Here is a 17476-nt window from a genome sequence, read left to right on the forward strand (position 1 = left end):
GAATGAGTCAATCGCAAATGTTTCCAAATGTAGTACTTCAGCTTATTTGAATTCCTATCTTAGTTACTTGCACTACAATTTCCAGACCAAAAAAAAAAAAAAAAAAAAGCTGTAAGTGCTAACCAAATTATTAGCAATATAGTCAGAATAATGAAATAAACTGCTTTTGGCACATTTTAGTTCTACCATGCACACTACTGAGTGGCACTGAAAGCATTAGGACAACACGGTGTATGAGCATGGGTGTGGCACACAAGATCTCAGAAAACCAAGTAACATAATGGCCTCAATTTAAAAAAAAAAAACAAAACAAACAAAAAAAACCCACTAAAAACAAGGATCTGATTTTAATAGTGCTTCCCAGTTTTACTGAGGTGAATGGGTGCAAGTACTGACAAAAAGATGAGTGTTGTTGTCTGGAAAGGTGATTAATAGCACAGCCACGGATTTATCTTCACTGCTGCCCAACACCACGTTAACAGTCTATATATTCACAACATTTCTGGCAGAGCTAAATTGCTGCAACTAATAATTCAGCTATAGCTGAGGCTTGTAATTATTTCAGAATCAGGAAGCCATAATATACCCACTCTGAAAACACAATTATTTAGCATGTGCATGAATACAAATGATGTTGATATCTCTTGGTCTTTTATATTAATGGATCATTTCAATACAAATGTGGATATTTCTTTTGGCATGCCTTTCGTCATGCTTATGTGCATTAAAAATTATGAGTTGATAAATGGAACACAGACACCACTTAAATCAACATACCAGATAAACCCAACTGGATGTGAAACTCCATGGAATAAGGTACAAACCAGGCATAAGTTACTACCCTGGACATCTCCAAAATCCTATCTATTCAGGAGAAGCAGGTTCACATTATACAAAGAGAAATTACAGAAATTCCTTGCTAGAAGCACCTTTTTTTCAGTGTTCTATTTCTGTGGTAAATGGCCAAGTTTGAACTTTACCAGGCTCAGGACCCTTTACTAGATTTCAAAAAGGTAGTGAAAAAACTATTTTCTTTTCCTCATTTTCTCACACTTTCATTTGACAACATTTGTGCACAATTGAGTTCTAGCTGTGTCTCCTTGTTGTATGGGGTCTTTCCATGGCAAAACAAAGAACAGGTTGTATTTCAACAGTTGAACTAGGGAGAAAGAAAAACAACAGGAAAAAATTATTTATGCAAGCATCATCCTTGAAGCAATTACCTGTATTTCTGTATTTAACTATATTTAACTTAATGATATCTAATTAATCAGGTATTTCTACTGAGTAGTCAGGAAATGTCTCAGAGCACAAAACATACAGCATTTTAACAGATACAAGCAGCATGAAAAGCACCCATCTGAAATCAGAAGATGCTCACAAACCACTGTAAATCTCACAATTGGGATAGCAGACCAGCTAAGGCAGGCCAGCATTACAGCCAAACCAGCTATTGACCATTTCACCCCTAGAAAATAACATCTTTCTAATTCCTTCTTAGGCTTAAAGAAAGCAGGTTTAGATAAGATACTAGGAAGAAATTCTTTACTATGAGGGTGCTGAGACACTAACAGGTTGCCCAGAGAAGTTGTGGACTCCCCATCCCTGGAAGAGACCAGGCTGGATGAGGCTCTGGTCTAATAGAAGATGTCCCCACCCATGGCAGAAGGATTGGATGGGACCAGATGATTTTTAAGATCTCTCCCAACCCAAACCATTCTGTGAACTTCTGAACTAGTGTGAAGGCACTGACCAAGAAACTGTGTGTTAAAAGAGTCATGGCTTCTGTCCTCTATACCACAAGAGAAGGGCCATGCAACACGAGTGAGAGATGGGGAGAACAGCTGGGAGCCAAGGGTTATGCTGACTCAGTGCCACCAGCTGGAAGGTCTGAGACCATAGCACAGGAAAGGCCCAGCACTTGGAAAACAAGTGAAAAAGGCCTCTTAAAGTGCCCTCTTGGAGACCAAGCAAGAAACTGCAGCTTATATCCAAGGAACTCCAAGGTTCTCTCCCATAGGACATATATTAGTTTTGGCTTTGATATAAATACACATAAGAAAAACAACCAAGGTATCTTCAGACGCTGAATAATCCAAGTTAATAAACCCACATTGTTCAAGTAGTAACATCTCCAGTGGTGTTTAGAGGCTTATGCGTGTACAGTGACTCTCTTTCCTCACACACGTGGGAGACTCTGGCATTTTATCCTATGGGAAAGAACAATGATTGTTTTTTGCAAAGAACTAATATATTCTTAAACACACTATAAAAAGTCTGATTTCATTAAATTAAGCAAGAGTTTTGCCTCTGAGTTGCACTTTCACCCATTTTCCCTCGTACTGTAATAGGGATTTTTCTTATCTTTTATGCAGATAAAATCTGACCTGTGGCCTATGTCAACATGAAAGGAAAGCAGAAGTGCTATAAAATTTTGCTAAAAGTTTCACTTCCGTGTTTGTCCAAAAATGTAAAGTGTTTAACCTTTAAAATCCTTTTGATTATAAATGTGAAGTGGAAACAGTACATTCACTTGGAGTATGCACATTTTTTGACTGAACATTTTTTACAGATAGTGTCTGAGTTGTATCAATTTTTTAATGGAAGTACAGTGTTTTGGGTACAACACTGCAAAGTCTGAGTTCTTTTTGTGGACAACACTGCAAAGCCTATTCAGGGGCTTCAGTCCTACCTTCAAAATAACTTGAGTATTTTTAAGAATCTAGCCCTTAACTGCTTAAGTATAAAACTCTCTCAGATTATCTGCTTAATTCATTGGGCATTAAAGCTCTGACTCATTAGTAGATATAGATGAGCTTAAGAAAGCTTAAAATCATTTTCTGTTTTGACAATCTGCCCATTTAAATGCCTGTCTCCCTCCTCACAGGACTGGATCAGCTTCTAGTGAAGATGATGCTGTATCACTGTGGAATATTAATGTAAATTGGCATCAGTTCTGGCCTTTCCTAGCAATGATTTGGGCTTTCCAGCTATGATTTATGCAGATCTGCAACTGGTCTATGGTTAGTCAAGCAATCCTAGCAGCAGGGGCAGAAATCTTCGAAGAACACGGTAAAAAGCTTAGGGAAGAATTGCTACACCAGACTTAACATAAGCTGTCCCTACTTATGAGCCAAAATTTTTGAGAACTGAAATAGGAACCTGAGTTCAAATGCCATTAACAGACTCTCTTTAGTGTCTTTTTTTAAAGAAGAGTATTAAGAACAGGTGAAAAAAAGCTAACTGTATCTTGTTGGCAAATGCAGACATGACCTGTACTTTTAATTCACTGCTGTTTGTTTTACAGCAGGTCATTATTCTCATTAATTGCTAAGCTACTGGTAGAATCCTTGACATTTTGGATGAAAGATCAACCTGGATTTAATAAAGTGATCGAGAGGAAAGAGGTTATAACTCTTCAGCTTAAAAGTCTGCCAAAGCAATGGCATTGTGCAAACTGACATCATGACAGGCAGTAGCTTATTGATACAGCAGTCCATTTTTTAATCAGGGTGACATAATACAGCTATTGTCTGGCATGACATATAATTGCATCATACGTGCATGACCAAGATTTACTGAAAATCCAGCAGTGTCCTCTCCTGATTCCTCCTACTTAGAAGTTCAAGGTAGGCAAGGTAGGCAGGAAGGTGTGAGAGGATTTACACAGGTATGTTTTCATCCATGAACAAAGAAATGCTATTTTTGTATTTAAGTGTACATCTAGCAGCACTGCCCATGATACAAGGACATTTAGGGTCGTGGGGTTCTAGCTTTCCAGTCATCATCATTCAGAACTACTAAGAAGTTTGACTAGTATCAGATCTGAGCATACAGATACACTTTTCCAGAGGCACTCACTAGGAACAACCTTTGACATGTGAGCAGAGCAAGGGGCTCAGACATCTCCCACTCTGAAATGAGACACGCTAACTGGTGTGTTTTAGACTAAGTGAAATCAGCTTTTTCAAGCAATGATTGTTTTTTTACAGGTAATTTATCCTGGAGAAATATGAGCAAATCTTGTTTACTCCAAAGCACACATCACATGGCAGAAACATCAGGCTGAACTGAGTAAAAATAACCTGGCAGGAGGATGAAAGGAATAATGATAATGTGCTCTGTGCCAACTTGGGGCTGGGAAAGTTGGAGCAGGAATTTTGTTTATGAATGCTGAAACATTTAAGTACGTGCAAGGAGAAGGAAGTGGGAAAATATCCTAAACCCCTTCTGATATTAGGTGCTTCCAGTGTGACCCCCTCAAAAAGTGAAGTTTTGCTAAACCAAGTAACTGGATTCTGCCAGGCTGCAGAAGTATCATCAATCACATGTTGCTATAGGTAACAGAGTATTTCTAGAAAATTAAATTTAAAAGGCAGCCCAGTAGATTGATAGATTCAAAAGCCTAATGACATTCACAGTGGAGTATATTGAATATTATAAAATTTGGGAAATGAGAAGGATTTTGTAGAAATATCCCCTAAAATTGTACACTTGAAAGCGCAGCAAGATACATTAGGAATTAGCAAGGCACAAAATTGTCTCACAAAGGAAATAATTTCTATGAAACACAGTGATAAACAACACAGGAAAATTACAGATAATGATCAGCATTTTTGTGCTACTTTCCACAGACTGTTCTGTCACTCATTCTGAGTAAATGAATAAGGAACTTGTCTCCAGCCAGTAAAACCAAGGATAAGGAAAATCCTGTGTTATCCTAGTTCACTGTGTCTTGACATATGCAGAGATGAAGCACATATCATTTTGGGGTATATCTGAACTGACAAAGAAGGTACTTTCTTTGGAGAAAGGCTCTCCACATGTCTGTGATACCTGCAAAGGGTGACCCGTTGCCTGAGCAGTCAGCCAATCAATCAAGTCCCTTTTCCACCAGTAGAGAAAGTCTCCTGCTGAGTATGGCATACACTGTTTATACTTCCACCCCTGCTTACTGAGTAGGGCTCTCAGCCCTCAACTGCTTGATATGGAACAATTACTCTGGTAAAGTGGGGATTTACTACATTAACTGTGTGCAATGGTTTTCAGGATAAAGTCTAGGAACAGCTGAGCTACTGAGACAGATGAGACTGAACTCAATTCACTGTCAAGAGTTAATAAGTGGGTCATGTGAAAGCACACAGCAAGTTACACAGTCATAACTGGAAAATTATTCTCTATATACAGGTTAGAATAAAAGCTTGATTTGTTTTCATTTGGGACAGTGGAGTTTTTTAGGCTAGAAGTATTGTTAAATAATGCTAATAAGCCATTAAAAAGCACACTACACCTGCAAACAGCTCTTCAATAGTTAGATACAGTGAGTATTTCTACTCAATATCCTTGTGTTATCTGCATTAGGCTCATTTTTTAGCACTGGAAATTGAGGTCTTTAGATGAAACACCCCAAATTACAGACAATTATCTTATTTACAGATGGATTATCAATAGGCATGTTATGAGTCAATGACAAAATTCTGCTGCAAGTCTGAGTCTGTGACTTTGGTTCTTCTCTAGCAAAAACTCCCTTCCAGGCATGAGGAAAGGCAGAAATAAGTAGGCAAAATAGACTGATAGATTTTAGCTGATCTGCAGAAGGCTGGAGTCTACAAAGCAGTCCTTTGCAAACAGAGCATTTGTAAGGCTCCTCACTCTGATGTCAAAACTCTTACATAAACAAAGGGATTTCCTTTACCTGAATTGCACACACAACACACGCACACACACACAAAAAAGGCAAATATAGATGGAGATGTGTGGGGAGCTGAAAGATTACCTCTACCAGTCCTATCTGATCCATCCTTCAGAAGCAGCCAAATGGCTGCTACAAGGGGTTTCACAATAGCTAAACTTGCCTTCGGCCTCTTCTCAATTGTTTCCTCAGGGATCTCAAACCCACTGGCCATCTCCAGCTACTTTTGTGCCATATGCTGGGGATTGCTGGTACAAGAGGAAGGTTTACCACCAGAGTGGCCCAGTATCACCAGTTAACAAAATTCTGACACATACACAAAGCACCTCTCTGATGTAGATCACCATGGCACACTTAGGCATGAATTATTCTAGTCATAACTGGAATCTCCATTGCTGAAATGTCTGTTGTCACCAGGTTACCAGTTGCCTGTATCTTTATATTAGGCATGGATATGGAGAGGAACAGCATCCTTCACCTGAACATAGTATCCCAGTTTTTCCCAGTATCTTCCTCGGATGAAAGCCATACATGAGTATTTGCCCTTCTAGCAAAATAACCAGCCTCAAGGAGTGTTGGCTTGCACTCAACATGAACAAATCAAATCCACAGGGATAAATACCTATTTTCCCATTTTTCAAGGGAGACAAACAAATTGTTACACGACTGTCATTGGCTATACCTATTTTTGAGCAAAACATAGAGAATACAGAGACAACTTTGCCAGACCCTTTCAAAACAGTCCATGTCAGATAAAACATCAAAAATAAACAGTTACCTGTAACAGGTTTGGTATGGGATTCCTTGTTTTACCTGAAGATACTGAATTTTTTGAGAAAAAGCCAGCTTCCTTCAGACTGATATATCTCCCATTATTTTGACCAGTTCTCCCCTTTTCCCTTTGACTTTCTTTAATCTTCTGAAATTTAATTGTCTTCTCCAAGGATTCCTACTGGTTCCAATATGAAGAACAGACAATTCACCACAAAAATATCTTCCAGGCATATACTAAATATGATACCTCCTTCAAATCTTAGCAGAGGTCCAGATCTCCTCAGGTTCTTGGTAATATTAAAGCTTTCATCACTCTACCCATCTAGTAGCTTTGAAAAAAGAAAAAAAAAAAACTACCAAAAAAAAGTAACATCTGAGCAGGCACATCTGACAGAACAGAAGCAGAAGAAAACAATGATCAGTGTCTTCCTTTCAAGGCCTTTTTTGCATGTCAAGTGCAGTTTGTGCCTTATCTCCTTGACATCCTTCCCTTCAGCCAACCCACTTCCACAAGTGCCACACAGTAGCTGGTTGTTGGCACACAGAGTGACGACACAGTCGTAGGAACAGCACATACCTTGTGTGTAAGTGAGAGAGCTGGTATGTAGCAAAAGTGGGGAAATCAAACTTTCTGAATAGTGAACACATCTGGCTCTAAATGCTCATTTCTCACCTTCTCCTAATTCCAGAACACAGCTCGTAGACTCCACATGCCTGACAGACCAAAGAGCACATCATAAGCAAAATGCCTAAACTGACAGATACCTGGTTGTTGGGGCTGTGTTTTTCAGTACGTGTCACTAAGTCTTAGCTTGGTTGATTGAAGAGAGTATATTTGAGTTCTGCACACAATGCTGACAATTTCCACTCGTATGCATGTAAATAAAGGAAGTGAGGCTGTAATACCAATAAAGGAAATGGTTTTATTGCACACATGCTCTTTAGGCAACTGCCTTCACATTTCCCCCAGGGTAGGAGCACCCTGCACAGCATTAGACTACAGAGAAGAGGCTCAGCAATGTGTCAGGCTAAGTAACTCATAAGGTAAAACTGTCAGGATCCTCAAGAACTGGATCTAGACTGAAGTTCAGCATCAAAGGCTGTAACATAGTTCTTGCATATAATTATAATGCTAGAGTAGAGAGATTGCATGAGTTTCTAATATATGCCATTCCTCATCCTTCCTCTAATGACTTCTCAGCAGAACGCAGGCTCTGTGTTCTTTTCAGCTCCTGAAACGTGTGTCATTCAAACGATGCACAGATCTTTCTTGGGATAAAATAATCAGGTTTTTAAAATCAGATAAGAATATTCACAGCCTATTTAAATCACGTTAGGAAATACCAATTCCAAATGTGATGCAAACACGGAAATTAAAAAGACAACAATCTTCTTTATTTCTGTGGAATGCAAGAGTAATTTCACTCTTGACATTTTCTCTAATCAATCAATCATTCTCCTATTTGGCCATTGCATAAGAATGATATAATATTAACAGCATCCCTTTGGTTTTAATTCCTTACTGTAGGCAGCTATAAAATCTTGAGTGGGTCAGAATGTGCAACTACAAACCACTGTTGCTAATTTTAGGTTTTATTCTTGTGCCCCCGTAACTCAGACTCAGTCACTTCAACAAGCTGTTGAGAACTCTCTGAATCCCATCAGGAGCTCTGTCTTGTAAACACTGTTTTCCTAAGATTGCACATTTCTCCATGAAGAACGAGTAAATCCCTATGCTGGCTACCAGAGAGGACATTCAGATACTACTTTCTTCTGTTTTCTTGAAGGGCAGATAAACACTGCACTTCTGTCCAGACAAAGGTTAGGTCAGACCATGACCTTTCCTACACCTAGAGTAAGAGTCCTCATGGCACCAGCTGTCTCTACAGTGCAGCTGCACACGGGCAAAGTAATCAATTTTTGACAGGGACTGTGTACAGCTGAGAAGTTGGTAGCCTCCTCAATTCCCCATCCATCAACAGCTAGCTAATAGACAGAAAAGAGTAAGCAGTGGCTGGGATCCCACACAACCTTTCCAAGGGGATCATGATCGCAGTGTGTTTTCTTAGTGTCATTTACTTGTCTGTCACTTCTGGCTCGTGTCCTCTTGTGTTCTTGGGCCAGGAGACCTCAATCACTTGACAAACTTTGATTCCTTGATATCAGTGGGAGAGGTGTATAAGCCTTCCTGCAGGCTTGCATGTAGAACCAAGGGAGGGCTCTACTGTCCCATCACAGCCCTGGCAACTATCACGATTTTAGCCAAATTTCCTGACATTTAGTGTTTCTCAAAGCTCCCAGTCCTGGAACGATAAAACCAAGTGAGATTCTCAGCTTCAATACTTTTTAATAGTGTAAATTTGTGATTACAAAGCTGAAAATGGTCATGCGTGTCATCTGACACCTCATAAAACAGAGGGCAAAGAGAAAAAAGTCACTTTTTAATCTCATTACTTAGGAAAGTCTGATTCATGGCTGCTAAGAATAAAAATTGGCAGAGAAGATGTAATACAGCTAAATGCTGCATTGAAGAAGTTGTACATCCTGCCCCCAAACTTTGATGTAGCTAAAAATTAATATCATGGAGTGTTTTGGCAGAAACAACTCACTCAAATCCTAAAATTCAACTACGGTAGGAACTGGACTCTCTACAGCAGCCCAAAGATACCATTGCCTCAGCACAGGCTGAAGATGGCCAATAGATGATGCTTTTCAAAAGCAAACCTACTTGATTGCTTACATATTTTCTGGCTCTGATTCTGTTAAAAAAAAAAAAAAAATCACTGAAGCTGATGAAAACAAAGCAATTGACAAAGTCAAGCCATAAGATGCAATTAGTCCCAGACATTATTATTGCAACTGCTTGTCTAGTTCCCCAGCACTCCCCCACTTCCAGCCATTGGGTAGAAACAACTTGCACAAAAAATCTATTTAGAGAATTCATTAGGAACAGTCCAAGTTAATTGTGGCATGAATACAGATCAATGTTAAGCTTTTAATTAAAAGATGCCAAATCTAACTAGGTCCTTGAAATACCTTTAGATAATACAAATGTGTCTGGGGTATGTATTAAAGGCACATTGTTTTGGTTTTCTTGCTCTCAGGTCATTATACAAACTGCCTCATTTAAGGCCATTTAAATGAAAATAGCTTTTAGAAACACCATAATAGACACTAGAAAACACCTTTATCAAAGATGAAAACAGTCTCTTGTATATTTATGAAAAAGAGTTGTTTAAGACACTGTAAGCCACAATTCTATTCTAGAATATTTCTAAAGGGATTCATCTACAAGATACACCTGTCTGGGAAATAACACCCATCTCTTCCACCCAGTCAGAAGAGAGCAGGGGGAAAGGGAAATACAGAGTGCACCCCAGGTTATTTAACCTTTCAGTGAATACACTCTTGAGTTTCTAATGAGTTTCCACTTCACAAGTCTCCTGTTTTAACAGATAATACTCAACCTTTCCAATAAAACTGAAACTCTGACAAATGCACATATTTTTCACATTTCCAGAGTAGTGTCTCCATAACAGTGATGAGAAATGGATAAAATTAATCATTTTTTATCAATTGATAATCTGAAAAGTTTTTATTGAAATTAATAAAGTCAGATGTTTGTAAAGCAATTAGCTTAAAGTATTTTTAGCTGGAAGTGTCCAATCTTCCAGATAAATTCAGAAGAAACTTCTACACTTCCCACAAAACCAGTGGGAGGACAGTAGTATCACTTCCCATTATAAGCAAGTAGTTAGTTAATCTCCCAAAAGGATTGAAAGAAAACCCAGATAACACAAAATTCACAGCAATGTTAAAAAACTTGAAGGAGCTAAAGTGACACAGTGCTCGCTTGGGGACCAGCTAGCTTGACAGATGTTTGTTGACAGAGATGTATGTATTCATCCCTCCTCCCCTCCCAGACTGGGGAAGGCCAAAGGCTGTTGAACCTTGAACGGTAAAGCTCTGCAGAGATATGCTTTGGTATTTCTATGAGTGACAGCTCAGCATGGAGTTCTGGAGGGGTGGCTTGCAGCTCTCCAGCCATGCACTGAGAAACCTTGAGCACAGCTGAACGAGTGCAGCAGGAGGTGACAGAAGCAGCTTTCCGAGGAAGCTTTGGGGAGTCACCCAGAGTGTTGGGGATGTCAGCAAGAACACTGCTCTGGGTTACTGCCTGACTGATACAATTCTGTTTATTTACAAGAATCTACAAAAATACCTGATTCCATTGCTTTTTTTTTTTTCTCCTAGCTGGACTAGTTGAAGTGTACAGCCTCTACAGTGCAGCCGGGCTCGTCTCTTGCAGAGATGCCTTCCTGCATGTTTCAACGCATTGCTGACATCTATTGACATCTGTGTAAAGAGAGACCTGATGCATTGAGAAAATGAAGCTCACGACCTCCAAGTTCAGCTGTTGAATGGTTTGGATAAGATCAAGCACCTATATCCTGTTAAGTTCACGTGGCTGATGTGAAATGCCAACACTGTGCTGTGAACTCCCGACTCACAGGTAATGCAACAAGGAGTGGTGAACATGAGTTGGCAAGTTCACCAGAGGTCAGTGGATTTCCCACAGATAACAGGCAGCAAAGGCATTTCCACTCAGCCTGAGACATTCTGTCATTTGACAGAATTATATTCTGAGAATATAAAACTCACAAAGAAGTTTCCATCCTGCCCAATTCGTTATTTAGTATCTTTGCTATACTATATTGATTCCCAAACCTATTTATTCTTAGGTTTCTTTCAGGGTTTTGTTCTGTCCTAAGGGCATTTACCTTTCCCTTCGCAGACATTTCTTGGATATCCTGTATCTGTCACAGTTCCCTAGGGATCAGCTGCCACCTGAAGCCTGTCCAGATGGTCAGGACCTAAGCTGCATGGTTAGGAAATGGCTTCATACAGGGGAAACAGGACACGAATGATTCTGTATGAGAACAACCCAGGAACAGTAACAGCTTATAAACAGAAAATTTGAAAGTAATATTAAAAAGTACATCCTCAGCACCAGAGGGGGGAAGCTGAGCAGACAGAAGAGATTAAGAAGCTTATTTTTGTGGAGACAAGTTATGAAGACAACTCTATGCTGTATATGTTACTATGCTTTACTCTGATGCCCTTAGCTGAGATTGTAACTAGAGTTAGTGAACTACCAGTGTGATCCAAACTGGTAAGTCCTATGTGCCTTTAAGTAGTCTGCTTCCTTCATTAAGTACAAGTAATAAATACAGGAAAAAAAACCAGCTAAGACCAAGTAAACCAAACCTCTGAAATATCTGCAGACAGCAATGTCATTTATTGACATGCTGTGCAGGCCTCAGACAGCAATTCAGTTCTTTTAAAACAGACCCAGCCCACCAAGTGAGCGTCATGTCATCTCTTACTTGACTGGAAACCATGTATAACCATAAGCAGAGTTGCAACACTGCCAGTGAAATTTATTCTTTGATTCTATCATGATAAGAACTCTAGAAAAATTAAATAAGGGAAGAATTAAGCATTTTAAAATACTTGCTCAGAATAAGGGAGCACATATTCACATACAGAAGTTTCATGTACATAAGAATTAATAAATACTCAAAGTCCAAGTATTGTAAAAGGTAAGTTCTGTGTCATGGTTCTGCTTTAGCCAAGTGAAACAAAGGTAAAGTATGTTAACTTTCCATTTCTGTACAGAAAGTCCTGTTACTTGCTATCATGCCAATGTGTCCAGTTAAAACAACCATACTAAAACTCTCAAGCGTAATGAAGCATTTTTCTAATCTAGCAATCAGTAGGTTATTGAAGCCAGAAGACTGTGTGACAGTGGTGAGCAGCCTCACTGATAAACATCATACCTGGACCCCATCACACATCATCCTGCTCTAGCCACTGCAAGCAAATGGCCCAGCAGATCCAGACAGCTGGTTCTCTTGAACAATAGAACAAGTGAGCTTGAGCACATTTATGTTTTGTCTGTGGCAATATGGCCTGAGATAGGATTTCTCTCTCAGCATACAGTATTTTAAAAACCTAATCAAGAGTCAAGATCCTTCAGTAAGAAAGCAAAGCACAGTATAATATTATTGAAGTGAGATGCTCCAGTTGACAGTGTTGTATATTTCTTAGTCCTTAGTGGAATAACTAAGGTGCAACTCAATACAATTCATTGCAAACATCCCTAATGTGGAAGTAACAGCAAATAGTAGCAAATGAACTCAAACGAAATAAATAGATAAATGAGCAGATGCTGATTTTTTACCATATCTCAGAGTTTAACTGAGGCCCCAGTGGCCCATGGGTGCAGCCACTGCCTTCATGTAAATGGGATAAGCATATTCAAGATATTTTTCCCAATCCTTTTTTTTATCTGCACTGAGAATTAGCCAACACACTCTTCTCTATTTTCTAGTCTTGACATGATACTGAAGAACTTGCTCAGCTGCTTATTAGCCATAAGAAATAGGAAGAAGATATGTATGACACATCTTTTAATGCAGAAATAAAAAAAGAAGTGAAAAGCCATTTAGAGAGAACTCAAATGCACATGTATCACACAAGACCATAGGGGAAGGAAAACAATTTCCCAGCTCCCTCCTCAGGATCTCTTCACAGATTAGTAGAGTCTGCTTGCAAGAGTCCTATCCATTTCCCAATAATCCCTCAGGAGAGACCATATGAAAGGCAGATACACTCACTGGAAACAACATATGGGTAATAGATTTCTATGCATCATTAGAAAAAGAGAATATGAATCAATGCAACTAGTAATACAACTGTATCACATCCTGGCAGCTAGACAGATGGGCTCCTAGTAAGGAAATTAGAAGCAGCTGGAGTTGTCTCCCTGTGAAATATTAATCCCCAAGTTGTATTTTGTCACAGAACAAAGCTAGACTGACTTGCCATACCCAGTACTCAGTTCTGAAGCTTAGAGGACCCCAACAGGAGTCACCAGCTTTTCATTTTCTAAAACACTCCAGGAGGCTGTTGGTTTTCTCATATACAGCACCTTCTCATGGTATCCAAGAACATCCAAGAAAGCCAAGACCCCAAAATGAAAGATCTGGCATAAAATTACTTTGAATGCTCAAAGCAGAGCCACATCAGGAATGTGGCAGGACAGGTGTCTGCCCCATGCACCTTCTCATATAGGTGGAAGCAGAGGACATGGGGCAGTGAGAGGAAGGACAGGATGCACATGCGATACCCGTGAAGTCTTCCTCATCCTTCTGCACTCCCAAGCATACATACAAAGAGATTAAAGTGAACAAAGGCACTATCACAGAATCATATAATTATTTAGATTAGAAAAGACCTTTATTCTATTAAAGTCCAACCATTGAACTAACACCACAAATGCACCACTAAACCATGTCCCGAAGTGCCACGTCTGCATGTCTTCTAAATACCTCCAGGGATGGTGACTCAACGATTTCCCTGAGCAGGTTGTTCCAGTTTCATTGAAGAAATTTTTTGTAATATCCAATCTAAATCTCCTCTGGTGCAACTTGAAGCTGTTTCCTCTCAACCTATTGCTTCTTACTTTGAAGAGGTCAGTCCCCACCTGCCTACACCCTCCTTTCAAGTAGTCTTACAGAGTAAGCCTCCTTTTTTCCAGCCTAAACAGTCCAGCACCCTCAGCCACTCCATATGATATTTGTGCTCCATACCCTTCACCAGCTTCATTGTCTTTCTCTGGATGTGCTTCAGCACCTCAATGCCTTTCTTGCAGTGAGGGGCCCAGAACTGGACATAGGATTTGAGGTGTGGCCTCACCAGTGCTGAGTACAGGGGATGGTCAATGCCCTGGTCCTGCTGGCCACACTATTGCTGATACAAGCCCTAATCAGCTGCAATTCAAGATGGGAATGAGGTAACATGAGGTATGGAAATACCTAACAGCTGGGGTACATATACATTGTGTATATATATACAAATACCCTAGCTGGAGTACACAACTTCCAGAAATTTAGAAAGAAGCTGGTAGATTCAGCACACAAGATAAGCAGGCTGTACAGTAGGAGAAATTAGAAGTTATATTAATTACTGAGAAATCTCACTGAGGCCTAGAAATTTTGCATTTATGCAATTTAGAAATTAAACACTAAAGAGATGATGATCTGCAGCAGTACTTCCCAACAAGGTTAATAATAAGTTATTTATTTCCCTAAAGAGAAGAGGTATTTCCAAAGCTAATTCAAAAAAGCCCCTACGCCTCAATTTAGTTATTAGACAAGTTTTATAGGAGGGTTTCTCTTCTTCTTTTCTGTGGAGGGCAGAGAGCTCAGTAATCAGAGAGGAAAACTGACCTCATAGAAGTTTCTGTTCTGTTAGCTGCAGTTCCTTGTTGAAGAAAGGTAGTTTTTCATTCTGGTGAACAACCACATCAGCATTTCAGGCCTCTGCATGAGTGACCACAGCTCACTTCTAACAGTAGTATAAATTTCTCACATTTACCCATGGAGGAAGGTCTCGTCCACACCCAGAGAAATGGGACTCTGATAGCTGTAACTGGAGGTGTTCGGGAGTGTCCTGCCTGCATTTTCACCAGATCTCCTAGAATACATTTGGCTTTTATGATTGAACACCACAGTGCTCAGCCATAAATACTGGCTAACTGATATCTTCATAAGGCTGCACTAACTGGTCTGAAAAGCAGCTTTTCACATGAATGAATTAAATTTCATAATACTCCTGAGATTTAAGCAATAATTAGCCAGTCAGTATAGGTAAAACAATAACACATTTCACAGAAAACCCCCCCTCATTTATTGTTGATACCTCTGAATGCTATCAAATTATAAAAATAATTAAAATTAATTGCAACATCATAACTGGTTAACAGCATACTCTCACCCCCAGATTTTTTTCAAAATGAAACCTTTCAAGCACTTCTCTCTATGAAAATTTCTCTCCAGATCTAACTTCATTTTAGGGTGAATTCCAATTTGTTTTCTGATCCTATTTCTATCTTTCTTTTTGATGACTTACTTAGTAGGCATAGGCAGTAAACATCCACATCGGAGGTAGCCTCCTGACCTGTTTTTCTAGTTCTGTTCCCCAATCCCTTTCTTTCTTATATAAGTGTTTTCTAAGATTCTAAAATCACAGATGAAAACTGCCTAAGTTTCTAATTTGGATTTAATTGCCTCTCATTCAACCTGCATCGATAAGTAGACCAGTCTGCTCTCTGGGATTTTAAAGTACTAAAAGCTTCTCCTTCAGAATCAAGGACTGTATCTTCAATAGCTGCATGTTTTTTTCCTCACCGGGCTCAGTGAATTTTTACATCTATAGGTGTAAAAGAAAGCAAGTTCTCTTTAATGATAGTGCTGAAAAAGAAAAAGACAAAACAGCTTTATTTGTGAATAAAACCTAATGGCACTCAAAGATCTTTGAAATGTGAACCTGCCACTTACAAAAGCTGCACAATCTGTGATTAACTGTGACTTAATGATACTACTGCCAGAGGGCTAAAGTTTTACTATTCAATGAGAAGATATGGGTTGAAAGAACTCAGACATCAGCTGTAGGATTCAGACACAGCACAGTCCTAGTTTCTAACCAAATTTTCATCAAATCAAGCTTCCTGTTGTTGGTCCTCCATAAGGCATAAGCTTGGCTCTTTCTCAGTAAGACTTTAATAGTATTTAGCTTACTGACAAAGAGTTCACAGTTTCTGTTATGGCAGATGTTACCTACATGACTTGTTTGCATGCTGAGGATCTGATTTTGCTGCAGATTAAGTGTAAATCCACTCCCTGGCCCACAGGCAAGGCAGGTACTTAGCATTTCAAGCTACCAGAAGGAGATACTGACCAGAGCCCCTCAGCCTGGAACTGGACCACAGTCTCCACCTAAAGATAAGTTTGTGTAAATACTGGCTAACTGGTATCTTCATAAGGCTGCACTAACTGTTCTAAAAAACAGCATTATTTTATAACTCAGCATCCTGCTGATTGATGATGAGAGAAATAAGCTATGTAACAAAACCTTGAACAATGTCATATCTAAAAATAGCCATCAGATCAGACCAGTGCAGTAACAGCACTGTAATATTGGTACTAATTACAGGCCAACAGATTGCAGACCAATTGCAGACCTTGGAGCTAAGAGCAGATTTCTGAAATGAGCCAGAACAAGATGTACCCAGAAAGACAAAACACTCTTGGATACTACCAAGAAGGTAGCTGCATCAGATCAGCCTCATACTGAGGTGCAAGGAGAACCTCCTAAACCATTAGTAAAGCTGCAGTACCTCATTACTTTTGAAAGCCCTTGATATGAACACCAGTGCCAAAGTACTTGTAAATAAGCCTACTCAGTAATTTTCAGGGGCCAACACTGGGCTCCACAATGCTATTGCCATTTACAGGATCAGGCAGGCTAAAACAAAAGCACAATTAACTCATACTACAGATTCATCTGCCACAACTGGGATCATCTTCCCAGAGCTGCTCATTAACTACCGCAAGAGCTTCAGCAAGCACAGGTCAAAGTGCTCTGTGATTACAACAAAGCTGCATCACCCTGCACTGAATCATGGTGACATAGTATGCACAGAGAGAAAAGGTTTAGAAAAGCCCATTAGCACTCTTTACACAGGAGATGGAAGAAACAGAGCTGGGAGTACCACGGGCAGGCAGAGACCGTGTACAGGAGAAGTGGGAATGAAAATAGAGTCTTGAATAGACCACGGTCAATCAAAGATGGGAGAGAATGGCAATGTGCATTTGCCAGGAAACTAGGGAAAGAAGGTGCTTCTGAAACAAGAGAATGGTCAGCCCTCTCAGAGGAGGAGGAAGAAGAAAATCAAAGGGTAAGAAGGAAGCGAGAAATCATGTCCTGAAACAAGGAAGCTTCTACAATGCTCAGCTGCACCCCAGGAAGAAACACATCCTGGAACACACACGTTTCCTGGCTGCCCTCTCCTTGCCATACTCACTCTCGGGAGCAGCAAGATAAAACCTGTGTTGAAAAGCCACTTGCTTTTGCCTAGGTGAGCAGGACCTGCCATGCTTCCCA

General features: G+C 39.7%; 1 protein-coding gene across 3 annotated transcripts in view; it reads right to left on the minus strand.

The window, feature by feature from the left end:
• Positions 1-17476, minus strand: part of TMCC3 (transmembrane and coiled-coil domain family 3) — a 133120-nt gene that overhangs the window by 65123 nt on the left and 50521 nt on the right. The window contains exon 1 of one of the 3 annotated variants that reach the window (XM_019292445.3): positions 6471-6597. The exons of the other annotated variants lie outside the window; for them this stretch is intronic. The gene's annotated coding sequence lies outside the window, so the exon portion shown is untranslated. Of the gene's footprint in view, positions 1-6470; positions 6598-17476 lie in introns of those variants that run through there. 3 annotated transcript variants of the gene reach the window in all.

The sequence above is a fragment of the Corvus cornix genome, chromosome 1A (genome assembly GCF_000738735.6).
Source record: "Corvus cornix cornix isolate S_Up_H32 chromosome 1A, ASM73873v5, whole genome shotgun sequence".
Taxonomy (NCBI): domain Eukaryota; kingdom Metazoa; phylum Chordata; class Aves; order Passeriformes; family Corvidae; genus Corvus; species Corvus cornix.